Source organism: Macaca fascicularis, chromosome 1 (genome assembly GCF_037993035.2).
Source record: "Macaca fascicularis isolate 582-1 chromosome 1, T2T-MFA8v1.1".
Taxonomy (NCBI): Eukaryota; Metazoa; Chordata; class Mammalia; order Primates; family Cercopithecidae; genus Macaca; species Macaca fascicularis.
The window spans coordinates 212,653,515-212,676,601 of record NC_088375.1 but is presented as its reverse complement, the minus strand read 5'-3'; the positions used below and the strand labels follow the sequence as shown (position 1 = coordinate 212,676,601).

Genomic DNA, 23,087 nt, shown 5'->3' with positions numbered 1-23,087 from the left:
AAAGGAAGAGGTAGTGGAATTCCACTATTTTGTTTATAGGCATCGGCTTGTTACAGATGGAGTCAGTTCCTCAGACTCAGGAAAGTTGGGTTAAAAGGGAAAGAAGGCTGGGCACAGTGGCTCACACCTGTAGTCCCAGCACTTTGGGAGGCTGAGGCAGGAGGATCACTTATGCGAGCCCAGGAGTTGAGGCTGCAGTGAGCTATGAACAGACCACTGCATTCCAGTTGAGACCTCTTTTTTTTTTTTTTTTTAAAGGAAAGAAGAAGAGAGGAGGGGATAGACTTGAAGAAGCAGAGGAGTAAAGAAAGATAGGCTGTTTCCCTGCATTTGTCCAGAAGAGTCCCCTCCCTTTATATCTGTGAAAAGGAAGAGCTTCTATATTGAGACAAAACCTATCTGAGAACTTAAATAATACTCGGACCTTTGAAAAAGTCAATTCATAAATGTAATTTCTGGTTGTATTAGTACCCAAAGGGAAACAAAAACAAGGAAATATCTTTACCTTAGGTTATTCTGTAAAACTGGTACCTCAATAGAAAACTCTTACAGGCCAGAGTTTGGCTCATATAGTGTTTAAAAAGTAGTTGCTTCCATTTAAACATTAGAGATTGTCTGTCTAACTGAGCCCTGGAGGCGTTTGCGTGAGTGACCTCTGCTGCAGGTACTAGCGTGGCTCTGGAGCAGGACCAAACAGTAGAGGATGCTTTATGAAAGAAAGGGGCCAGGAAGGATGAGGAAATTAGAAACAAAGGATTATAACTGTAAATAATAGCTTTTGAGGCTCCAAATATTGATATCTGTTGGTTAATATTCGTTAGCTAGTGTTAGCTATAGTGGGGTTATTTTTAGTGTTAAAACAAAGGTGAACAATAGGTGATTCTATGTCTTATTTTGAGAAAATACTGTAAGAGGTAATCTAACCTGCTAATTTCATCCTATTTCTCAGCTTTCTAGGACTGGGGCCTGACCACTGAGTCTTCCTGAGTTTTCCTTTTTGACTCCTTTTGCTCCTTGTCCCCATTAGCTCCAGAAGATGGTTTCCAGGGCATTGGCAGCAGTGAGTTTGCCATCTTTCTTCCACCTGGTACTTCTCCCTGGCTCTTAAGCTCAGTGGATGGCACCACAGAGTTGCCAAAGGCAGAAACCTGGGAATGGTGCCATGATCTTCTCTTTCAGCACATATTTAGTTAGGCTACAAGACTGTTGATTTCTTCTATCCTTTCTCTTCCTTTGGTTAAAGCTGCTGTAATCTCTTGTCCTGGATTATGAAACAGCCTTCTAGTTGGTCAGCGGCTTTCAGCTTCCCTCCTCTCCAATCTATTTGGTACACTGTTACCAGTGGTCTTTATAAAGCACAGATCAGAATATGTGATTCCCTTGCTTTAAAACTCTTGGATGGCCTGCCTGCCCTTAGGATGGTCCAGCAAGTGCTACCCTCCAACTCTGGCTGTGCCTGTATCTCAAGCCTCATCTCTGAGCAGCCCCTCCTCCCACAACTCACCTTGTATTGAGCACAAGTTGAAATCTCTCAGCGGCCACAGGACTTTATCCTTTCTGGGGCCAGTGGGTCACATTCCAAGGCTTCAAGGCTGCTTCTTCTCCCTGGATTTCCCCGGTGGTGGCATCAACCAGGCCAGTAGCAGTGCCATTATCTACATTGACCTTTATATTACTGAATGCTGTTTGGGTTTTCTGTTACTCCTTTTGTCCTTAGAATATATGCTATTTGAGGTGTGCAGTCAGATACTGTCTTAAAGTCACTTGATGTAATTATCTTCTGTGTAGTTGTATCACCAACTTCATAAACAGGCTCTTTTTCTTGAATACTTTTTAAAAAATTAATTTATTTTGAGACTGGGTTAGGAAAATGGCTAATTTTTATATTTTTTGGTAGAGATGGGGTTTCATCATGTTGCCCAGGCTGGTCTTGAACTCCTGGCCTTAAGCAATCCACCTGCCTCGGCCCCCCACAGTGCTGGGATTACAAGTGTGAGCCACTGCGCCAGGCCGTCATTTTGTTTTAAACTTTAAGGATTGCTATTAAAAATTAAGTTCCTTTTTACCAAGAAGTTTTTATTTCATACCTAAGCCCTTCTTCTCTGTTTCTCCTGTCTTGCTAACAAAGTAGGCTGTTAAAGTTTTGGGGTTTTGCCAATCTGCCAGGTAAGAAATAATATTTCAGTGTAGCTTAAATTTGTTTTTTCTTTTTATGAGATAAAGGATATATCATGTCTGGGATACAAATTACAAATATATTTTTCCAGTTGTCAAATGCTTGACTTTGTATATATTGTTTTATTGCTATCCAAGTTTTACATCTTTATATAGTCGTATTTATCAGTCTTACCATGTATTGCTTTGGATTTGCAGTCATAGTTAGGAAATTTGCCCCACTCTCAATTTATGGAGAATCCAGTTGTATTTTCTTCTGGTACATGTATAGCTTATGGTTTCACTTTTCGAAAAACATTTAAGACTCTATTTTCTTCTAGTACATGTATGGCTTATGGTTCCACTTTTTAAAAAACATTTAAGAGTCTGATCCATTTGAAATTTATCTGAGTATTTGGTTTGAGGAAGGATCTGATTTTATCTTTATCTCAATGGCCAGTGAGTTGTCTCAACAGTACTTATTAAAAACTTTTTTCTTCACTGATTTGAGATGCTGTCTTTATTGAATACTAAACCTTTGTATGCATTTAGATTTCTTACTGGATTTTCAGTTTTGTTCCATTGGTTTGATTGCCAATTCATATGCTGTTACAAAATCATCTTAATGTTAAAGGCTTTGTCATTTAACATCTGGAAGGGCCAGTTTTTTTCATATTGCTCTTTTTCAGGGTTTTCCTGGTTGTTTTTGCTTGTTTATTCTGGCATATGAACTTAATAATCAATTTGGTTTCAAGAGGAGATGACTTGATGGTATTTTTATTAGGATTGTGTTACATTTTATAAATGAGCTTAGGGATAACTAACATCTTTACAATATTGACTCTTCAATCCAAGATCATGGTCTGTCTTTTCATTTGCTCAAAGCTACTTTGGTGAGTTTTCAGGAGTGTTACATGTTTTTCCTTACAAAAAATCTGTATGCTTCTTTCAGTTTATTAGACCTTAACATTAAAAAATAATAATTCTGTTTAGAATCCCTCCAGAAGATCCCAGAGAAGTTTTACACACCCACATATTCTAAACATTTTGCATGTGACTTCAGATGGTTCCTAGATACCTCCCCCCTTAAAGCTCATCCTATTATATTGTTCCCTAAATCCCCTTCTTTTGTCTGCCTTCATCTCTTTCTCACTCTCACCTCTTGGCACTGTGTCCTGCCTACAGTTCAGTCAGAACATATTTGCTGAATGGACAAATAAAGTAGTGAGGGGAGAATGAAGGTGGGTGAAAGAGTGAGAGCCTGTCAGACTCTATTTGGAAAGGTCGTCCTTGTTGTATTTCTAAGTCTGCAGTCTGATTCACTGGGTCATAGTACTTGATTTTCCTCTTTCCTCCATTCTAAAAAATTTTTTAAAGTTCTTGTGAACTTTTTAAATTTTCATAATATTAAAATATAGTAACTCATATCTTAACATTATATAACATTTCACATCATGTTGATAATAGTTACCATTTATTGAACACATTCAAAATGCCTGGCAGTGTACTAGGTATTTTACAGTATTGTTTCATGTAACCCTCACAACAACTAAGCAATAGGTATTATTACTGCCTTTTCTAAAAATTATTAAGAAAATTTGCAAATATAAAAGTGAGAGTAGCATTATGAGCTCCCATATACATGTTAACTTCATTTTACACTTGAGAAAACAGGTTTTGAAAGGTTAAGTAACTCAAGTTTACAAAGCTAAAGTCAGATTCAGACCCCAACTCTTTATAGCTCCTTATTAAAAATTGTTTTTCAAATTTTAGGCTCTAACTGACCAGGGAAGAGCAGAAGCAAAGGAGAGAGTCAAGAGCCACTCTTCAAACTAGTTTAGTATTGTAGACGACTCTAATAGTAGTCTTCCCATCTAAAAATTCACACTCAGATACTTCCCTCTCTACTGACTGCAGACAGTAAGCCCTCCCATCTTTCCCCCTTTACTGCTTCTCATGTGCTCTGCTCACTCTGTCTTCTATTTCTCTAGTTGTATTACTACACTCTGATATTGGTGGGTTTTTCAAAGGCTTGCCACTGTTTTGAATACTTACCTCCTAGTATGATGTCATGAACATAGTGGGAACCAATACATTTAAATTAAATAACAGTGAAACTTGCTCTTATTCATTTCGCCTATAAGTTTGGCATGGTACTGTTACTTTTGAATGTTGCTCTGAAGGCCTGGCAGTCATTAAATTTGACCACCCTAGACACAAGCTGCTCATTCAGTTGGTACTCTGCTGTCACCTCTCCTCAGTTGTAGTCAGGTTAAAACCAGAGGGAGACTTGCTAAGGTCAAAGTCCAAGACAGCAGAATAATTGGCCCCTAGAGTTCTGGGTTTTTTTGTTTTTTTTTGTTTTTTTCCTGGGCAGTAAAATGTTGAGGATGAAATTTTCATATATTCCTTTGAACATTTTTGAGCAAATACTATGGAATCCCATAGGCTCTTTCCCAACATTAACAGCAATAGAGAAGTTATCCTCTTTTGCATTTTTTTGTTAGCTCCTTAAGTTAACCCTCTTGTCATACTCCCTGGCGATGGAGGGAAATAGAGAGATGAAAATACTTCCCACTTCTTCAAAGACAAAAGAAAAAGCTTATAACACTAGGAGGAGACGAGAAAGGAGTTGATCTGTGAAATGTACACAGAGGGGTACTGAAGGCTGAGTGATCTGAGTAGTGGGATAGGACAGTGTTGCTGGAAGTTGGGGGTCTGTAGTCTCTTCAGTGCTCTGGTGCTTAACTACAAAAGTGTGAGAAAAGAAGGATTTAAGATGAAAGTGGTCTGTTCTTCCTAGCTGTGCCATAAGCTCCTTGAGAGCAGGGATTATGCTGAATTTCTTCTCTGTGTAGTGCCAAGCCTCAGTTAAGGGCATTTGGCTGAGCTCAGTGACAATCTACTGGATTGACAAGCACATTTTGTTCGCTGATAGGGCTAGGACACAGCCTTGGGGCCACACTGGGGCCACATGGACTCCCACATCCTTCGCTGCCCTGTTACCAAGGTGCACGGCCTTGAACAGAGAAATGAGACTCTTCCTGTTACCTGTGGCTTAGATATGTATTCTAATTGGAAGGCAAAGAAGATGACATTTTGGAAAAGGGAAGAAGAATGAGTTTGGGAGGTTAACAATAATAGGTAACTTGAACAAGTAGGAAGTGGCTTAGATATGTATTCTAATTGGAATGCAAAGAAGATGACATTTTGGAAAAGGGAAGAAGAATGAGTTTGGGAGGTTAACAATAATAGCTAACTTGAACAAGTAGGAAGTGGCAGTGTCTCACATACACACAATAAGTAGGCTCTATATCCCCATTATCTGTTCTTATTTAAAAACCACTACATTTACAGGGTATCCTTGTAATGCCTCTGAACAGAGAAGTTATCAAAAAAGTAGGAGAAAGAGTCTAAGGTTAAGAACGTCACCACTTTTTACATGTTAAAGTTTGGGCAGTATCACTCAGTGGTCAAAGTTTCGGCTCTAGAGTCGGACAGCGTGAGTTCACTGACTGACTCTACCACTCATGGGCTTTGTGATTTGGAGCAGGTCATTTAATCTCTCTAGGCCTCCACTTCCTTAGTCGAAAGTGGGGTTAATAATAGTAACTCTCTCACTGGCTTTGCAAAAATTATTTAAGGCCGCCAATATAAAGTGCTTGACATAATACCTGAGATATAATAAATGCTTGATAAATGTTAGCTATTATTGTTAACCTCCCAAACTCATTCTTCTTCCCTTTTCCAAAATGTCGTCTTCTTTGCATTCCACTTAGAATATATATCTAAGCCATGGGTAACAGGAAGAGTCTCATTTCTGTCATTAATGAACTGGAGGATCTTAAAACACTTTACATTTCAAGGCTGTGGTTTCCTCATCTATGAAATGTGGGAATTGGGCCAGGTGATTTCAAAGTCCTTTGCATCTTCTAATTTTTAATGAGTTTAAGGTTTTGTATGAAATCTCTGATTATAGCCCAGCACTCTTGTTATGAGAAGTCGGACTCTCCCCACTTTCCTTCTTTCCTAGCTGAGTCACATTCCAGACCAGCTGTATGAAATGAGCAATGTAGTTGTCTGTAAATTCTTTTCTTTTTAAAAAAATTATGTGACATTTGACATATATAGAAGATACATATGTAACTTGAAAGTGATGAAGCAGAATGATAAAAAGCAAATACTTGGATAGGTGTATTTTTATGCTTCCTTTTCCAAAGGTAATAACACCTAACATTTAGTAACTGTTAACAACATTACAGGAACTGTCCTTTATGTGTATTGACTCATTTACATATAGTAGCTTATTCATACAACTACCTCGTGAAATAAGCACTAATATTATTCCCATTTTACATAAGAGAAAACTGAGGCCAAGAGAGTTAAGCAACTTGACTAAAATTCAGCTGGTAAGAGGGGCAGAGCTGGGATTCATGCCCCTGGCTGTCTCTAGAGCCTGCGCTCCAAACCTTTACTATGGAGCACATAGCCGCTGGCATCACAGTGCCTGGTGTGTTATTCTTTAGTTGCCAGGGCCCCTTAATTTTTGCATTAGACGGGTATCTGTGAGCTCTGGAATTTGGTACTGTATTAATGTGTGGCCCAGATTTATTCCCTGATGAAGAAAAGTGTATTATAATCAAGTTGACGAAAATGTAGATATCATCCATGTTTTCAGGGCAGAGCAAAATGCCTATCAGTGCCAGTGACAAAACCAAGGATCTTTTTGATACCTAAAGAGGTTGGATTTGAAAGCATTGGAGTGGTAATTGCTTGTTGAGACTCTTGACTGCAGGATGGAAAAGTTGGCCTTAAATATAATGCAGTCACAATCTCTAGTCACTCATTAGATGCATGTGTCACTCAGGAGATTTTGCAGTTTGGTCTGTAAAGAGTTATCTTGAATGAACTACTGGATCAGAGCAGCATGGCCTGGAAAGACACTTAAATCTCTCAAAGCTTCCTTCTGTTATAACAGCCTTGAAAATCGCTTGTTTCTATGAATTAGTCAGAAGATAAGAGGACATAAGCAGTTTGTTATGTTGAACATTTTGATGTTTTGCCTCATTGTGTTTTGTAGAACACCTCAAAAGAAGTTTCATTAGAAATTGAGAGAATCTAGAAAAATAAATTAATTGAAAAGAATGGTTATTATAGGCACATCAGGAATCAGATGCTACCTACCGGTTTTGAGATTTGGAAAACAACCTTTCCAGTGGTCCTTAATCTTCTCCATGTCTATCGCCTTGAGAATCTGTGAGATGGTAGTGGTGGGGCAATTATCATGATCATGGCAGCTAGCAGCTAATTATTGAGTACTTACTACGTCCCTTTCCTATAGTGCCAGTGCTTTAGGTGTAACTCATTTAATCTTCCAGCAGCCCAATGAGAAAGGTACTATTACTATCCCCATTTTGTAGATGAGGAAACTGAGCTCCTAATAGGTTAGGTAATTTGCCCAGGATTACACACTTTGTAATTGAACATTGAAGATTCACACCCAGGTAGTCTGGCTCCAGCTCCGGCCTTTAACCACTAAGCTACATTGCTCATGAAAGTCGGGGCCCTTACCCCCAGAAAGTGTGTAGTTGGACAACATCACATGTGCAGTAATTTGAAGAGCTTCTGGACCCTTTTTCCCCTATCCAGTCCATTGATTTGGGTTCAAATTCTGCCCTAGACTTACGTAAATTCCTTTCAGGCAGAGATTATGTCTTATATCTGTGTTTGGTACATAGTAGGAGCTAAATAAATGTTTAATGAATGAATGGTATGTTGGAAATGACACTCGCTTTAAAGCCAGCCCCACCTGTCTGGGTTTTTATTCTTAAATTTCCTGTTATAAAATTTATACAGGTTTACTATAGAAAATTTTGTAACATAGATGAAGAAGAAAATAAGTCTCCCATAATGACAGTACCTAGGATAACCACTTTTAGCATTTTTCTCTATTTTCTATATTTTCAAATGCAAATGCGTATATGCATGCACACATATTTTTAAACCAAATTGGAATTATACATGTATTCAGTTGCATGCTGGTTGTTTTCTTTTTAGTATATTGAGAGCATTTTCCTGTGCCATTAAAAACCTTCAAGTGCCTTTTTTTCTCCCCCAAAAAATATTTATATGTAATTTACATACCATACAATTTACCATTTTAAAGTGTACAATTCAAATGTCTGTGTAACTGTCATGGGATCTTTAGGGTGTTGATTTTCTTCCTGGAAACCTCTGTTGGCCGTTGGCACCTTCGCCCAACCTCTTGTCCTGCATCCAGGTATGCAGACAAGTGAAGGATGAAGAAAACAAAGAGGAGCTTTATTTAGTGTTAGAACAGCTCAGAGGAGACCTGCGATGGGTAGTTCCCCTCTGTAGGCAGGCAGGTTGTCTGTTAAGTGTTCAGCTCTCAGTAGAGAGGAGGCCCTGGAGAGAGTAACTCCTCTCTGCGGGCTGGTCATTTGGTGGTCTCTGCAGGTCTCTGAAGTTCTCAGCAGAGAGAGTAGCTCCTCTCTGCAGCTGGTCATCCCATGTCTGCTCAGCTCTGGCTGAGTCTGGGGCTTTTATGGGCCTCAGAGGGGAGGAAGTGTGGTATGTGCCAATTGGCCCATGGGTGGCCATGGGCAGACCTGGGAAAAGCACCAGTTCCCACTCTGGTCAGTGGAATTGGCAACCAGGTCCCCAGCCTTCCGGCCCCTCCCTGGCCTGAAGAAGGGACGTTACTGGGACCTGCCCTCTTCTACCTGGGACTCTGTCTGCCTACTGCTGTTCCTGGTGCTCGGGCTCTGCCTAACTTTGCTCCCAGATTGAGATTGGAGTGGGTGCTGATAGCAGGGAGAAACCAAACAGTGGGGAGAGGTGCTTCTGAGCCTGTGAGGGTGGGGCCTTCCCAGACCCCCAGGAATGTGGGGATGCCTGAGTCTGCAGCCATGGTTTGGGGGGTTGCAGCTGCCCCATGTGGGGCGGGGCTCCTGCCTGCTCCTGGTCCCCCGAGAGCACAAGGAGGCTCAGATCTGCAGCCACAACTTGGATGGCACTCTTGCCTGCTCCGTGGAGCATGTAGCCCTAGCCAGGCCCTCTTTGCTTCAGCTGGGATGATGGCAGGCCGACTGGATTGGCTGCCACCATCATAACCATCACCACTTTCCAATTCCAGGATGTTTTTTATCATTCTGAAACCCCCTCTGTACCTGTTAGTAGTCACTCCCCATTTACTCTTCCCCAAAGGGTCTGGTAACCACTAATCCATTTTCTGTCTCTATGGATTTGCTTATTCTGGACATTTCATATGAATGGAATCATATACAGCAATATGTGGTCTTTTATGTCTGGCTAAACTGGCTTTTACTTAGCATAACGTTTTCAAGATTCATCCATGTTGTAGCATGTATCAGTACCTCCTTTTTATGGATGAATAATGTTCCATTGTTTACATATACAATATTTTGTCCATTCATAAGTTGATGGACATTTAGGTTGTTTGCATTTTTTGGCCGTTAGGCTTAATGCTCCAATGAATGTTAATGTACAAGTTTTTGAGTGGATCCATGTTTTGATTTCTCCCAGACGTATACAAGGAGTGGAACTGCTGGGTCATATGGTGTCTCTGTGCTTAGCTCTTTGAGAAACTGCCAGATTGTTTTCCACAGGGTCGGTACCATCTTACGTTCCCACCAGCAATTCCGTGAGGGTTCCAGTTTCTCCATATCCTCAGCAACACTTGTATTTTCTGTTTTCTGTTTTATTTTATTATACCCATCCTAGTGTTGTTACCTGAAGTGGTATCTCACTACAGCTTTGATCTGCATTTACTAATGACGGATGATGAACATCTGTTCATGTACTTATTGGCCATTTTGCCTGTCTTTGGAGAGATGTCTATTCAAATCCTTTGCCCGTTTTAAAATTGGCTTATTTGTCCTTTTATTGTTGAGTTGTAAGAGTTCTGGATACTAGATTCTGATATGCCATATGTATTCTGAATACTAGACCTTTATCAGATATGTGATTTGGAAGTACTTGTTCCCATTCTGTGCATTGTCCCTTTACTTTCATGATCATGTCCTTTGATAAACAGACATTTAAAAATGTGATGAAATTTGATTTATTTATTTATTGGGAGGATTACATGTTCTTTTAGTGTCATATAGAGAGCCCCTTTTATGGCTGCATAATATTCCATACTATGGCTGTATGCCATATTTACTTTAAAACCTCATATATTTAAGTTTGTCTCCAGGTTTTTTGTTTTTTTTTTTTTTAAACCATTAATACTATTGCTGTGAATATAGTGTACATAAATATTTCATTGGATCTCTAATTAATTATTTCTGATAGATTCCTAGAAGTGATTCTAAAAGGCATAAACATTAACATTTTTTTCCTGCTACTATCATAGATTTCTTATTCCTTTTTTATCTGGAATTATACAACTGGTATATAAAGTAACTCTGGTAAAACATTCAAACAGTGCAAGTAAAGTATACCTTTCCCACCCTGCAAATTCTCATGTCTCTAAGGACATTTTTATAGCTTTAGGTGAGCAGATTACTCCCAGATTATTTACCAGCCTTGTTTCCTAAAAAGTTTTACCAGTTTATACTTCCATCAGCATTGTGTGGGTACCTAGCTCACTGCTCCCTCTCCTGTGTTATTAGTGTAAGTAGTTTTGTTTTTGTTTTTTTGAGACAGAGTCTTGCTCTGTTACCAGGCTGGAGTGCAGTGGCGTGATCTCTGCTCACTGCAATCTCTGCCTCCCTGGTTCAAGCAATTCTCCCACCTCAGTCTCCCGAGTAGCTGGGATCACAGGTGGGCACCACTACGCCTGGCTAATTTTTGTATTTTTAGTAGAGACGGGGTTTCACCATGTTGGCCAAGCTGGTCTTGAACTCTTGACCTCAAGTGATCCTCCCACCTCCGCCTCCCAAAGTGCTAGGATTACATATGTGAGCCACTGTGTCAGGCCTGTTTCCCTCCCCCACCCCCCGCCAATAATAGCAGACTGGGCACAGTAGCTTATGCCTGTAATCCCAGCACCTTGGGAGGTTCAAGCACACTTGAACCCAGGAGTTCGAGAGCAGCCTAGGCAACATAGGGAGACCCTGTCTACAAATCAAAAACTTAGTCAGGTGTAGTGGCCCATGCCTGTAGTCCTAGCTACCTAGGAGGCTGATGTGGGACGATTGCTTCAGCCCAGGTGGTCAAGGCTACAGTGAGCCAAGATCTCACCACTGTACTTCAGCCTGAGTGACAGGGCAAGACGCCACCTCAAAAAAAAAAAAAAAAAAAAAAAAGAAAGAAAAGAAGCTAATACTTACTGAGCATTTACTGTTGATAGTCACTTTGCTAAAGCAATTCAAGTGCATTCTCTCATTTCATCTTCACACCAAAACTATTAAAGATGTTAAGGCTCACAATGATTAAAGTGATATGCCCAAGGTCACCGAGTAAGTGTTCAAGTTAGTCTGCCAAATCCGAGTCCATGGTCTAAAACGCTATTTCGCAGTTAAATACTATCACTGAAAAACTTTTCTGATTCCATGTTTTAATATGTGTTTCTTTAATTATTCACCAGGCTGAATTTTTTAATCAGTTTATTGACTTTTTAAGTCAGTTTATTGACTTTTAATTTTTTGTGAATTATGTGTATTTTTCTTCTTAAAATTTAAATGTTAAAGTTTTCTTTTCTTTTTTTTTTTTGGAGACACGGTGTCACTCTGTTGCCTATGCTGGAGTGCAGTGACACAATCATGGCTCACTGCAGCTTCGAACTCCTGGGCTCAAGTGATCCTCCTCCCTCAGCCTCCCAACTAGCCTATAGGCATGTGCCACCATGCCTGGCTATTTTTTTTTTTATTTTTTTATTTTTTGTAGAAATGGAGTCTCGCTCTGTTGCCTAAGCTAATCTTGAACTCCGGGGCTTAAGTAATCCTCCTGCCTTGGCCTCCCAAAATGTTGGGATTATAAGCATGGGCTGCCATGCTTGGCGTTTCCTGATTGATTTGTATAATCTTTCTTTTTTGGTTTGTGTGATAGGGACAGGGTCTTGCTCTGTCACTCAGGCTGGAATACGATGGCATGGTCATAGCTCACTATAGCCTTGACTGCCTAGGCTCAAGCAATCTTCCCACCTCAGCCACTTGAATAGCGAGGACTACAGGTGTGCTCCACCACACTTGGTTAATTTTTTTTTTTTTTTTTTAAGAGATGGAGTGTCACTGTGTTGCCCAGGCTCGTCTTGGATTCCTTGCCTCAAGGGATCCTCCTGCCTTGGCCTCCCAAAGTGCTGGGATTACAGGTGTTAGACTACTGTGCCTGGTTGTCACTTACATGCCATGAAGTGTTCACTGGTTTATTATTTATCTTTTAATTTTGTTGATGGTGTTTTGTTTTAAAGCTTACATTTTTATGTAGTCAAATCCTTTGGTCATTTGTGAATTTCTTGTTTCCTTTATGTATAGAAAAGCCTGCTCCAGTTATGTTTTCATTAATGTATTACTACTTTTTTTTTTTTTTTAAGAGACACAGTCTCACTGTGTTGCCCAGGCTAGGGTGTGGTGTCTGTTCGCAGGTGTGATCAAAGAGCACTACAGCCTTGGCCTCCTGGCCTCAAGCCATTCTCTTGCACCAGCCTCCTAAGGAACTGGGACTACAGGTACATGCCATTGCACCCAGCTATATTATGTTAATAGTCACCTAAATGTTTTTGAGGTCAAGTCACAAATTCACCTTATAGTTCTGTGTGTGTGTGTGTGTGTGTGTGTGTGTGTGTGTGTGTGTGTGAGTGTGTGAGACGGAGTCTTACTCTGTCACCCAGGCTGGAGTGCAGTGGTGCCATCTTGGGTCACTGAAACCTCTGCCTCCTGGCTTCAGGCGATTCTCCTGCTTCAGCCTCCTGAGTAGTGGGGATTACAGGCATCTGCCACCACGCCTGGCTAATTTTTATTTTTTAGTAGAGACAAGGTTTCACCATGTTGGCCAGGCTGGCTTTGAAATCCTGACCTTAAGTGATCCACCCACTTTGGCCTCCCAAAGTGCTGTTATTACAGGTGTGAGCCACTGAGCCTGTCCCCACCTTACAGTTCTAATGGCAGTGGATTGGGAAATTTGCAATCATATGTTTGCATATATTTTGGGCAGTTTTATGGCTTAAAGATAGTTATTTTCTTGCTGAAAGAGCTATCAGTGGTTGAATTTTAATCAACATTCAAAGAAAAAAATGATAAACAGGCTGTGTAACCAGCCTAGTGCTGGTATGTGAGATGCATGGAAGCCCTCCCCACTGAAGCCCTGTTGTGTGTACTTAGGAGTTTGGTATCTTGGTTCAAATACTGGCTGAAAAGCTCATAAAACCTAGATCCTAGTTCTGGCTCCGCTGTTGCCTATTATAGATTTATGACTTGAGCAGGTCACTTGATTTCTATCAATTCTTTCATCTGTAAAATAGTAGGGCTGAATTACATAATCTCTAAGGATAATTCTAGTTGCATAATTCTGACTGTTATCCTTCTGATAAGGAATCATTTCATGTATGTTTGGTATTGATAAGTTTTTTTATAAAGTTTTAAGTGGATTGAAGGAAGGCAGAGTAGTAACAAGTGAATGAAGTGTGTGGGAGAAAGGAGCGGGTGAGGGAACAGGGAAAGGGAACGAGGAATGAGTCTGCCACAGCCAGTGTATGGCAGATGGCCCAGAAGGAAGCTAGAAGGGGGATACATCTGAAGTGAGTTGGGAGCTTCATTGGGCTTAGGTTTCTTAAAGGAAGAGTAGTTCTGATCTGGTATAGATAGATGTCCTGAGTGTCAAAAGAAAAGCCTATAGTCAGGACCAGTAGAAGGTACTCTGAGAGAAAGAGACTGAAAAATTAGCACATGGTCATCACTATTACATGCCTGCCAAACGTTATCTCAAAGACAAAGCAATGCGACTGTATTAACAGAAACAGGAGCCACAGAAGAGTCTAGGAACCCCATGATGGACGAGACATCACAGAAGGTCAGTTGGCAGTGCCCGTGCGGTGTAGCTGGCCCTCAGGCTCCACCTGCCGGGTTGTGGGGCCAGGCATTTACTTTAATGGTAAAGACAGAGGCACCAGGCTTCCACTAAATGTTGGTTGCATACAACTAACTTCCTTTGCTGTCTTCTGTGATTCTGAAGAGGCTTTCTGATGATATTTGACCTTGCCATTTGAATTTTTTCACAGATAACTGCAAAGAATAGGTATATTTCTCCTTGTGAATTAAATAATTGCCTTTCTGATTTGAGCTTCTTCTGTGTCTAGATAGTGTTATCCAACCTCCTCAAGTTCAGTTAACTTTAAGACTTTGACAGGATAAGGTTTCTGTATCGGCATGGTTGACAACCAAACTAGACTTTTTGGTAAATTAAGTTGAAGCCACCTTGGAAAGTCTTTTGGCTGCCAGCCAGCTGGCCTATTCCAATAGCACTCTTTCCCAGATAACATATCACCATCCATCCTTTAGCAGAGACCAGCAGAAAAAAACAAGGAGCCTCAAATGCAGGCACTCCTGCCAGGCCACCCAGCAGTCCATCTCTGCCTGTGAGAGGGGTTGGGGAATGATGGCAGCGAGCCCAGAAATCCTGTCAGCCAGAGAGATGAAGGTAGTAGTTAAGAACACGGAGCCAGACACATCTGCATTTGGGCTCTGCTCAAACTTATTAACTGTGTGGTCTTGTGGGTTATATAACCTTGCTGGACATTAGTTTCCTCATCTATAGAATAGGGATATAATGGTATCTGCCTCATTGGGATGTTAGGGGAATTAAATGAGAAAGTGTGTGGAAAGTGCTTAGCACAATGCCAGATATTATTACCATGATAGAGCAGTTGATGACCTTGCCAAAGGCATTCGAGAGCCTCAAGGATATGAAAAAGGACAGAGACCAGTGGATTGGGCAAAAAAGATGTTTTAATCACCTCCTATTCACCCTATCCGAAGAGAGGGGGATTCCCACTGTAGGGTTATGGGGATGCTGAACTCATGACATCTGACAGTGGACAGATGAGCTTGACAGCTGTAGTCACATATACTCGCAGCCTGGAAGCTGGGATACCACACGTCATGTAAGCTCACATGGGAGTTGCACTCGGGAGCAGAGTAAGCCACCGACGAGGGGCTGTGGGAAGCAGCCTTTCTAGTGTCAAGAGCGGATGGTGCCCCCTGCTTCTGGCCAGAGGATATGATTGGCTTGTTTGAATAATTCAAGGGGCTGGCTGGGAACTGTAACCCACTCACTTCTCAAGAATAAGCAAGAGCTATAACTGGTCCCTTTAGTAAGGAGGATTGTTCAGCCAGGGTACCTTATCCATGGAGCACAAGGGGGAGGGGTACTTGTGGTAGGCCATTTGAGGCCCTCGAGATTGTACTATATGTCAAGTAAGCATGTAACTGAGCTTTTTTTTTTTTTTTTTTTAAAGACAGGGTCTTGCTCTGTTGTTGCCGAGTCTAGAGTCTGGAGTACACGGTACAAACATGGCTCACTGAAGCCTTGACCTCCTGGGCTCAAGTGATCCTTCCACGTGAGCCTCCCAAGTAGCTGGGACTGTAGGTGCACGCCACCACACCTGGCTAATTTTTTGTGTTTCTTGTAGAGATGGGGGTCTTGTCATGTTGCCCAGGCTGGTCTTGAACTCCTGGACTCAAGTGATCCTCCTGCTTTGGCCTCCTAAAGTGTTGGGATTACAGGTGTGAGCCACTGTGCCTAGCCTCATATTGAACTTTAATTTTAGACTTTACACCACAAGAGAGAATACTAGCCTTGAAATGCTGTTGAATACAGCTTTCGGGAAATCTGGGTAGGAGGCTATGGAAGAGAAGTAGAGTTGTTTGATTCTGTGGGAGACAACAGATGGCATAGTGGCTAGAAAGGAAATGTCACAGTAGGTCACATATCGTGTCATGAGCCAAGATTTCTTCACTGTGTTCAGTTCAGCATATATTTATTGGCTGACTGTACCACTGTAGGTCCTTTGAGGCTTAACTAGGTCTAGTTGACCACTTCCTAGATCAGGAGCAGTGTGTCCTGGCACAGGATCCTGTAAGGTCTAGTTACTTGGGCAGCAACTGGCCAAAGCCTGGGGCCCTAGAAGATAGGCTGCTGGAATGCATTCCAAAAGAGTTCGGGTTGGTACCAGGAGGTCACAGCGCTATTTGCCTAAGGCCTGGTTGTTCGAATCCTCCATGTCGTATAGATTTATTCCCAGAGCTACTTTGGACATTGTTTTTCTGTCTGGAGCCAAGCGCAGGTGCATAAGAGGAATTTGAGTGTGACTTGTGACTTTCTAGAGGTGGAGTGTTGCTTAAAACATAGTTGATAATAATTAAATGTGATTTGAGACTAGGCATTGTTATATAGCACTTTGCTACTCAGAGATGGTTCCTTGGACCAACAACAGCTGGGTCTCCTGGAGCGTGTTAAAAACAAAGAGTCTGAGGCCCCACTCAGAACTTCTGAATCAGAATCTTTTCATTAGCAAGATCTGCAGGTGATTCTTATGCACATTAAAGTGTGAGAAACTGTTCTAGTGGATAAAGGGCATGAGCTTTCGGGTCAGTCTGACTGGATGAAAATTTCTGTTCCTCTACTGATTTGCTATATGTCCTTGGGTCTGTTACTTAACTTCACTATCAGGGGCTTATTTGTAAATTGGGTTTAACTGTCTTGCTGGCTTGTTAGTATTAAAGGAGATGATAAGGAGAAAGAGCTTAGAAACGTAGTAAGGCACTTAAATATCAGTAGCTATTAGTGGTTATTTGAGAAATAATATCCTAGTATTATTTAGTAGAATATGAAAAGAGAGTGCAGGATATCATTAGGGCTGACCCAGCCATGAGGTGTGAATTGGAGATTGAGAAAAACATGGTCTCCTGAGTGGATGGGGCAGTGGATGTGTTTGGCTCACTGACCAGTTGCCTCAGGATGAGACTGTAGCTGCTCGTTTTAAGTAACCAAGTGTTGACAGCTATACTCTTAATGGCTTGTAAGCTCTTAGGAGGGAGAAATTATCTGCAGAAGTGGTAGCTAAGTCTTAGCATTCAGTGAGGCCTTTGCATTACAGAGGAAAGAACCATGTCTTAGGAATTGAAACCTGAGTTCAAGTATGGATTTTGCCATTTGTTAGCTCTGTGGCCCTTAACAAGGCAGTTAACATCTCTGAGCCTTAGTTCTCATCTGTAAAATGAGGATAAGTGGGATTATGAGCTGTAAATCCCAGTATATAAGCAAGTGTTATTAGCATCATCCCTACTTGATATCTACAACAGAGCTCAGCCTCCCAAATCCACAAAGGTGAACTTTATGCCTGATTCACACCCTTTAGAATCTTCAGTGCTGGCATTCTTCAGAGCTGTTCTGGCTGCCTGGATTTCCCAATGACCAGAATAGCACGTACCTTAGGAAGGCGTACAGGCCATTTGAGTATCGCTCCAAATCTTGGGGAGTGGAACCGAAGCACACTAGCATTTGGGAAGGAGTCACGATGACAGTGAAAGCATTTGAAACAATGATAATACATGTGAGAGATACTGTCATGAACCCAGGAGTGTAAAATACAGAAATCTGCATCTCTTACACCCCACATTGTTGCCTTTCAGGCCCTCAGTACAAGAGAACAGACCAAATGACAGCTGCTTTTGAACTTGAGAAATCTGGGCCTACTAAAAGCTACAGTCACCCTTTCCTAACCTTGCCAATCCTCCTTGTATTCTCAGAAATAATTGCTAGGGGTTCTCTTTTAACTTAACTGATTCCTTAGATACCTTACATTTTAAGTCATCTTTTTGTGTGTAGCAAACCCCCCATTCTTGTTTCTGAATGTGTGATCTTTGCTCTAATTATGTTGAGAGTGCCTGTTATTTCACCTGGCTCTGGTTGTTTGTGAGCTACTAAGTAGCCATGAGGTTAAAACAGACTAGGATCAGAGAGCATCTCAGCCTCTCAGGACCTTAGTTTCTTCCTTTAAAAAGGAAGGAGATTGGACTGAGGTCATTTGGTCATGCGACAAGAGTACGTGATAGATAAAGTAATGAACTTCTGTTCGGTGAAAGCAATGAATAGGGCTCTCCAAGGTCCCTTTCAGCTTTCTGGTTCCAGCAGAGCCCAGGCCTCAAAATAGAAGTCAAGATTTTATTCAGAAGATAGGGATTACCAGTACCAACAATAAGAAAAAAAAATACAGGTAAGCTTGCATCAAGCTGGAACACCCAAAAAGATGTCTCAGACCATGGGGTAGGTCTGCCCATAGGAGGGTACAGAACTGTTAGGGGAGACAGAATCGAAGACCTTGATCAAGAGTTAGAATGACTTTTCTCTCTTGGATATTGAAATACGGAAATCCAGGCAGAGATGGGTCTAGCTTTTGCTTCATGAACTTCCAATTGTTTATTGGGAGACAATATATGTAGGAAGCCTGTTACTCCTTCCTAGTGCAATGTCTTTCCCTTATTAGTCCATTCTGCCAGTCACTGGCAAAGCTCTGCTTTAATTGTGCTGTTCCTAGTTCAGTGTGCCTTTCTCAGAAAGCAGGCGTTTAAAGTTCCTCTGCCATTGTCTGGACTCATGCTCCGTACTTCCTCTTACATGGGTGTTTTTGGAGACCTACTTCTGGCCAGCCCAGTGTCCATAACAGCGATAGTAGTTGCTTATCAGGTGCCTTTCCAAAGCCAGGTGCAGTGCCAGTTGCCTGCAAGCATATGTTATTTCCAGCATATGTGCCAAGTATGTCTCTTTAGGTCTGGGTTCGTGTTCCTTCCTTTGTCTGCAATTCTTTTTCTTTTCACCTTGTCTGTTGAAATTGAACCTTGAAATTACCAGCCCTAGTCCTTCCCTTGCCACTCACTGGGATCAATCTGTTTTTTCTTCTCTCCTTTTCTTCCTTTCCCTCTTCTTGTCTCTTGCCGTTTGAGTTAAGAGTTCTCTTTTCAGTCATTCCAGTGTTGGATTCAGTATTGGATTACCATCTCCCTGTGGGCAAGGATCTTGTTTTACTTACCGTTCCTTTTGCTCCCACACAGCACCTAGCAAGGTACTGAGTAAATGGTGGGCAGTTGACCCACACAGAGTTAATTATTTATGTATGTTACCACTGACTGGTATGAGGACATGTGTGTATTGCTGGCTGAAGACTTACGGGAAAATTAGTACAATAAATTGGAGAATATCAGGTCCATTCCCTGAGGCACAGAAGAGAGCCCCTTACCCTCTAGTAGTGGCAGCAAAGGCTTTTGTCTTGTTAGGAAATTTGCCAGCAATTGTTCAATTGATTACAGAACATCTACTTTATTGATTTAAGCAATGTATATTGAGACTGTAAATATTTAGTATTATTTTCCTCCCTATTCATTAAAGGGATTCCATGTTTTGTACAAACTATGACTTAGTTCTCACTTGTACTTTTTCTGGTTTTTCTCCTGTGTGTGACTGTTGTTTTCTTATAACTTAGAGGATCCTCAAACTTTCTTTTGAGACAGAGTCTTACTCTGTCAGTCTGGAGTGCAATGGAATGATCTCAGCTCACTACAACCTCTGCCTCCCAGGTTCAAGTGATCCTCCCACCTCAGCCTCCCGAGGAGCTGGGACTATAGTAGTCACATGCCACCACACCTGGCTAGTTTTTTTGTGTTCTTTAGAGATGGGGTTTTGCTGTGTTGCCCAAGATCGTCTTAAACTCCTGGGCTCAAGTGATCTGCCCACCACAGCCTCCCAAAGTGCTGGGATTACAGGTGTGAGCCACCACGCCTAGCCCTCAAACTTTCAAATCCTTTTTGGAAGTAGACAGAATAAAAATTTAAATGAATAAATATTCTTTGTGCTCCTTTTAGAATGCTGGCCTAATTTCTACTTTGTGTTGAATTCCCCTTTGTGTTTTGGGTCATTATGCGACACTTGGTTCAGCCAATTAAGTTTCGTCTTTCTAAGTATCTTTATTCTATATCAGTATAGTCTTTTCTTGAGGCTTTAATATTGTTCCTTTGAGGAACATTCATCTTTCTGGTACTCTTCTGTTGCTTAAACGTTCTTCCCATGGGACCTTTGACAATTTTCTCGAGCCTAGCAATTGAGTAAGTACTTAATAACATAATTTAGGCTCCCTCTATATGTGAGTCTACAGGACTTCGAGATTCCAACTTGCAGTGTTCCACTACTGCTTTCTTACCTCTGGAAAGCCTCCTTTCACCACATGACATCTAGTGCTATATTCTGTCTCTTCCATTTACTTCCTTGCAAAGAAAGTTAGGCAGAAACAGTAAAATATGTATTAGAGACTTTTACATTTCAGTTGTGAGATGAGCAAAATATATTTAGCCTCTATAGTGTATTTCCATAGCCCCCAAATCACTAGTGTATCCCTTATAATTATATATATTTATTTAATAACAGAATTGTGTTCCTGAAAGTGGTATGTACAGATTTCTATTTTAATTGTTTATTTACAGATAAATACTTAAGCTATCAAGTCAGATGGCTAGTTTCAAAACTGTTGAATGAGGATGATTTCACAGCCTTTCTCAGTACCCAACAATAAGAGCTAACACATATAGTGCTTACTATATGCTAGGCACTGTTTTAAGTGTAAATACACCCACACACTAATAAACAACATAGAGCTGGCTTTTAAGAAATACGGTCTTGGGAGGCCAAGGTGGGCGGATCATGAGGTCAAGAGATTGAGACCACCCTGGCCAACGTGGTAAAACCCCGTCTCTACTAAAGATACAAAAAATTACCTGGACATTGTGGCACGCGCTGTAGTCTCAAATACTTGGGAGACTGAGGCAGGAGGATCGCTTGAACCTGGGAAGCGGAGGTTGCAGTGAGCCGAGATTGTGCCACTGCGCTCCAGCCTGACAACAAAGCGAGATTCCGTCTAAAAAAAAAAAAAAAAAAGAAAAAGAATTATAATCAGAGGATCTCTGCCTTTTAACAAGAAACTTTAATATTTGTTTATTGTAATGACTAATGTATTTGGACTTATTTATACCATCTTAATTAGCTTGCTTTCTTTTCTTTTCTTTTTTTTTTGAAATGGAGTCTTGCTCTGTTGCCCAGGCTGGAGTGCAGTGGCATGATCTTGGCTCACTGCAACCTCCACCTCCCAGGTTCAAGCGATTCTCCTGCCTCAGCCTCCCAAGTAGCTGGGACTACAGGTGCCTGCCACCACGCCCAACTAATTTTTATATTTTTAGTAGAGATGGGGTTTCACCATGTTGGCCAGGCTAGTCTCAAACTCCTGATCTCAAGTGATCCTCCCGCCTCGGCCTCCCAAAGTGCTGGGATTACAGGCATGAGCCACCACGCCCAGCCATCTTAATTTGTTTTCTGTTTACCGTACTTTTCTTGCCTTCTTTCTTCCCCTTTCCCACCTACTACTGGATTAATCACATTTTCTTTATTCTCTGTAATACCTCTTGTTTGTAAATATTCAGCTTCTATTCCCTTATATCCTTGTACATGAATGTACATAGTTTACTTAACAGAGGCTGAAGGTATTATTTTGTCGTCCTTGACTCTTAGAACACCCTAACTCTCACTTTTTGTGTTGTTGATTTTTTAATTTCAGAGAGACAGTGGATTACAGTGTTTAACAGTACAGAACTCTGTGCCAGACTGCCCAGTTTTGAACCCCACTCTGCCACATACTAGCTGTGTGGCCCTGGGTAAGTTATGTGACCTCTCTGTGCCATAATTTTCTTACCTATAAAATGGAGATGATGAGTACCCACTTCATAGGGTTTTTGAAAGGATTAAATGAGCGAATACACACAAAGCATTTAGAACAGTGCCTGGCACATAGTAAGCACTCAATATGTGGTAGCTACTATGATTGTAATTATTCTACTTTGTTTTTAATCTCCCCTTCCCATGCTCATTTTTAAACGTTGGTGCATTTTAGACATATTAACACATTAAGTAATTTTAAAATTGAGATATAATTAATGTACATTATAAGAATCTTAAGTGTTCTATTTGAAGAGTTTTGACAAATATCTACTCTTGTAACCATGACCCAAAATAAGATGTAGAATATTTCCATTCTCCCAGAAAGTTTCTTGGTGTCTCTTTACATTTAATTTTTTTCCTACTCACACCATGTCTAGAACTTACACTGTCTGATTTTTATCATGGTAGATTAGTTTTGCCTATATTTCTACTTTCTATAAATTGGATCATATAGTATGTACTCTTTTGTTTCTGGCTTCTTTGACATAACATATTTTTAAAAATTTATCCATGTTCTTGCATGTATAATAGTTCAGTCTTCATTTTAAGACATTGCCAATCAGTTCTTCAAGTAGGTATACCACTTTACACTTCCACCAACAGTGTATGACAGTTCTGGTCATTCAACATTCTCACCAACATACAGTGTTACCAGTCTTTCTGATTTTAATTATTTTAGTGGAGATGATGTTTAATAATTCTTTTGCTTGTTGCTTTCTATTTTTTTCTTAGCATATTTATCCCTTCTTTCTGGTTCAGTTTCCTTCTTATAGTAATTCTTTCAGTGACAGTCTCTGAGTCTTTTATGTTTGTTTAAAAAGTTAGCCTGACTTGATAGTTTATCATATAGATACTTGGTTGATTGGCTTGATTGGCATTTTCCTTAATATTTGAAAACTGTTGCTCCATTTCCTTTTTACATCTATTATTATTAATGAGAAGTCTGTATCAGCCTCGTTGTCATTCTTTTGTAAGTAATGTGTTTTCTCTTGGTTTGCTTAAATTTCTTTTTCTGTGTTGATATTTTGAAGCTTTTCTTCTTAAAACTCATCTTTAATTCTAGAAAATTCCTAGCCATGTCTTCAAATTGCTTCTCCCACATGTTCTCCAGTGTCTCCAGCTGGAACACCTATTAGATGCATGTTTGGCTCTCTCATTTATCTTCTATGTCCCTTAACCTCTTTTTCATATTT

At 40.7% G+C, this 23,087-nt stretch overlaps 1 protein-coding gene across 4 annotated transcripts in view; it reads left to right on the top strand.

Annotated features, from left to right (window-relative positions):
* Positions 1-23,087, top strand: part of ZBTB40 (zinc finger and BTB domain containing 40) — an 80,113-nt gene that overhangs the window by 5,070 nt on the left and 51,956 nt on the right. For 3 of the 4 annotated variants that reach the window (XM_015441124.3, XM_065528156.2, XM_074017557.1), the window contains exon 2: positions 21,734-21,830. The exons of the other annotated variant lie outside the window; for it this stretch is intronic. The gene's annotated coding sequence lies outside the window, so the exon portion shown is untranslated. The remainder of the gene's footprint in view (positions 1-21,733; positions 21,831-23,087) is intronic. 4 annotated transcript variants of the gene reach the window in all.